A 4,437-nucleotide genomic window follows, 5' to 3' on the forward strand; every position below is an offset into this window, starting at 1 on the left:
TGTGGTGTTTCATTAAAAACCAAACCCAATTTACATTTTCATTTCACTGAAGGGATGCATAAAACGTTAAGTGGTCACATAACGTATTAGAGGGAAAAGTTAAATTGTATTTTGTACTAGCTGGCGCGGCAAACGCAGATTTGCCCACTTGTACCGAATCGTAAATCTATGGATTTGCCTTATAAAAACAGATATATATAACTTTGTCAAAATCACTCATAACAATGCATGATAATTAATTTAAATGCGTTGAAATATATATACATATCTTTATGATGAGTTTTGAAAAAAGGGAGACCAACCTAGGATGACCAAGTTATATTTTTTACGGAGTTTTCAAATTGCTCCATTTTGAATCAGTTATTTCCATAGATTTACGATTCAGTACAAGTACCTAATACTATGGTTATTTCAATGCTGTAGTTGTTGGTTTGTATGCAATGAATAGGCTTCGAAATTACTGAACAGAATTGAAAAGATCCTTCACTGTTTTAGTAAGTTACAATATCCCTGAGTGCTTTATGCTATATTATATACCATAGATTTACGATTTGGTACAAGTATTTATATACGGTGTAAAAAAATTACCTAAATAAAATTCTTTATATTTAGGGGTTGAGTTTTTTATCCCTATTGCATTTCACATTGTATCGATAGTCAATGTAATCTATTACCGTGAACAAAATTTGATTAATGACGGACTTTCATAAAAAAAGTTCAACCCTTTTTTAACCCTTTAGGGATGAAATTTTTGAAGTACCTTTTTAATGTTAGACAAAGAGTATGAATACTAATTTTACAAATAAAACATAAAGGACTGATTATTTTTATTTTGTCACAAACTTCAACCCCTTTTAGCCCTTCAAGGGTTGAATTTTAAAAATTCTTGAATCACATTACATTTCGCATTTTTATTACATTTATTTTATTTATGGACAAATTTTTAACTGTAACTAAACAGTAAATTCAACACCTATTTTACCCCCTTACGTAAAAAAGCCGCTGAAACACAACACATTAGCAAGTGACGTCATTCATAGAGATAACAGCGTGATTAGCGTTTGCAGTGATGTGATTATATCACGTCACCGCAAGCGCCAATCACAAACCGATGCCTTGTAGCGAATAACGTTACAGTTTAGTATTGGCGTTTGCGGTGACGTGATAAAAATACAATTTTGTTTTATAAAAATATTACAATTACGAGATTATTTTCACAAATAAAAATGTGATTAGAGTTTCTAGGCATCTAAGCCTCGCACCAGCCAGACGTGGACCAATTATGATATGACCAAGTTCGGCCCAGCCGGCCATCGAACCCAGGACCTCCGTCTTGTAAATCCACCGCACATACCACTGCGCCACGGAGGCGGTCAAAAGTTTTTCATGTTATTATTTTTTGTAAACGGATAACAATTAATCTACCTACTTCTTTTAACTTTTTAGCTTTAGCTTTTTCGGTTAAAAATCACAAGACATACTAAACTGGTATATATGTTACTAGCGGACGCCCGCGACTTCGTCCGCGTAAAATTCGATGTCAACTTTACTACTACCCCTACCCTACCCTACCACTACCTCAACCCTACCCTACCCAACCCCAACCTCTACCCTATCCCTACCCTACCCCCACCCTACCCCTAACTTACCTACACCTTACCCCCATTCTACCCCTACCCTCCCCGTACCCTATCCCTTTCCTACCATTATCCCACCCGTACCCCTATCTCACGCCTATCCTACCCCTACCCTACCACTTCCCTATCCTACCCGTACCTCTACCGTACCCCTACTCTACCCCTACCCTACCCCTACCCTTACCCTACCCCTACACTACTCCTACGCTTTCCTACCCGTACCCTACCCTACTCTATAAATTCTCTATCTTACTCCTACCCTTAGCAAAATCGGTCCAGCCCTTCGAGAGTGGTGCGATGACCAAGGGAAATAGAGACTTCTATGCTAATAATATAAAGAGGTAAAGTTTGTGTGGTTATAGGAGGTAATCTTTGGATCTACTGGACCGATTTGGAAAATTGTTTTACCAATAGAAAGCTACGTTATTTGCGAGTGTCATAGGCTATGTTTGATCCCCATATTCACACGGGAACGGGAACTACGTAAATGAAAGCGCGGGGCGTCATATAGCGTAATTTCTGCGTCTTTTAGAAATTTTGTATTATCTCCAAAACTATTTAAGTAATTAACATACTGTAAAGGGTAAATCTTATCTCCATAATATCCTTGTGATTATTAAATAATTTATTTTAATAAGGATTAAAGTTTAGTTGTACAAATAACGACGTAAACCAAAGTATATAAAATTAATAATTTTTAAAACACAAAAGGTACTATATCTGCTAATATATAGAATATAGATATATGGTGTCGCAGATTTTTTTGTAGAACTTTTAAAGATACATACAGTCTCTATACATTAATTTACATTTTACACAATGGGTAAGGCAGCGCATGCGAATAAGTCTGCTTAAGAGGATTTTCGGTCCGACCTGTATGACAAAAACTGTGTTAACTCGGTGAATATATATCATACTAATATAAAATATAGCCTATAGCACTCCCCGATAATGTCGCATTCTACTGGTGAAAGAATTTTTTAAATCGGACCAGTAGTTCCGAAGATTACCCCATTTAAAAAATGTGACAAACTTACAAACTTTACCTCTTTATAATATTAGTATAGATTCATGGTCTAAGCCTGGTCTAAGCACAACCCTAAACAATTAAAAGTTGTCCAACTAAAATGTAAACGTTTACAATTATTTAGTTCTTCGATAGTCGACCAACTAAAAATAGTAAGTGAGCGAGGGTTCTAGTCTTAGACCATTAATAACAGGACTTGGCTCGCTAACCGTTACCCCTCTGGCAAATATCAAAAATCTATGATCTAATGCGTTTATAAAAACTGTTGCTACAGAATCGATGTTTTATTGTTGTAATCGTTTTCGTCGTGTAAGGAGCTCCCTAAAAATGCCGGTTTGTGTAGTTACTGTGGTAATGTGTTTGTTAGTCTGTGTAAAAATTACGCGTGTATTGTGAGTCAAATTTATAATTGTGTGTAGTGTATGGACGTGGTATGGACACAGAATATACTTAATGGTGTTAAATGTTTTCGATGTGTGAGTTTACCTCGTCCCCCTCAAAAAATGACTTTTTTGTTGGTGACTTTGGGTACGAACCACGTCCAGTTATTAATGGTCTAAGGTTCTAGTTAATACAAAGTAAGTACACAGATTTAATCAATAATAATAGCAAAGAGTATAATAAGTATATGGGAAAAGAGAGCCCTCTTGAAGATTTTCGGTGGCTTAAATTGAAGCGCCAACTGCGGTTTGGAGTAAACTTATAGGTACTACTAAAACAGCGACAATTTTATTTAAATGGAGATTTTTAATCGAGGTTTAATAAAACTCAAAAAATATTAAAAAAACGAATTGAGAAAAACAAATAAAAAAAACAAAAAAAAATATATTGTGATTGATGTAATCCATTCCCCATCCGGGCTCGAACCTATAACTATTCCTAATTCCTAATAATACGTAACTTAGTTAGATTCCGTTCGACCATGTTTACCACTGGACCAGATAACAGTTCACGGCCACGTTGAAATTAATATACGCTTACCCAATAACTTACAATCGCAACCAACAAAATATAATTCATGATCATACTGTAAAAACTGTTTAAGTAATATTCACGGGCAATCGGACAAAACTGAGGAGTCAAAATATTTTTATTTAAAAAAATAATTGCAGAATAAATATAGAAAATTATAAGAAGTCGTAACTAATTTGCAGACATTATTTGCTATCAAACGCACTATGAACTGGAAAATGGCTTGGAAGAAAAACGCCACTGCTCCATGTTTTGCCTCCCCATGAATATCACATACTATAAATATTTTGTTCCCGGACATAATATAAAGATTATTACTTCATATCATCTTAGCCATTTAGTTAATATTGTTGCGTAGTTGCCATTTGTTACTTAAAAACTAACCAAACACTCTATGTTAACTTATGCGTCACATATTTTATTAAATGAAGAAGTTTGATTTGCAAAACGATTTAAATATATATTTCATGTAGTGGTCTATGAGATTATTACAGAGTTACTATTTTTATCATTATCGTTAAAATTATTAAATATTACGAAATGGTTGCAAATATTGATACTGGGCACACTAAGATTAGCGATGGAATTGCTGCCATCTGTTGAGATATTTTTACCAACTTAGTCGAAAAGTTGTTTCACTACTAGATCTAGATGGCCTGTAAGTCAACAAATTGCTCAGAATGTATGGAACTGTCCCCCCCCTGAATAGTAGGTAGGTAGGCAGTATACTCTTTGGTCTAGCTTCCATCGCGAAGTGTTGTGAACCATAATCTGTGATGTGAACTGTGATTGTGAGTCTGT

The sequence above is a fragment of the Bicyclus anynana genome, chromosome Z, assembly GCF_947172395.1.
Source record: "Bicyclus anynana chromosome Z, ilBicAnyn1.1, whole genome shotgun sequence".
Lineage (NCBI taxonomy): Eukaryota > Metazoa > Arthropoda > Insecta > Lepidoptera > Nymphalidae > Bicyclus > Bicyclus anynana.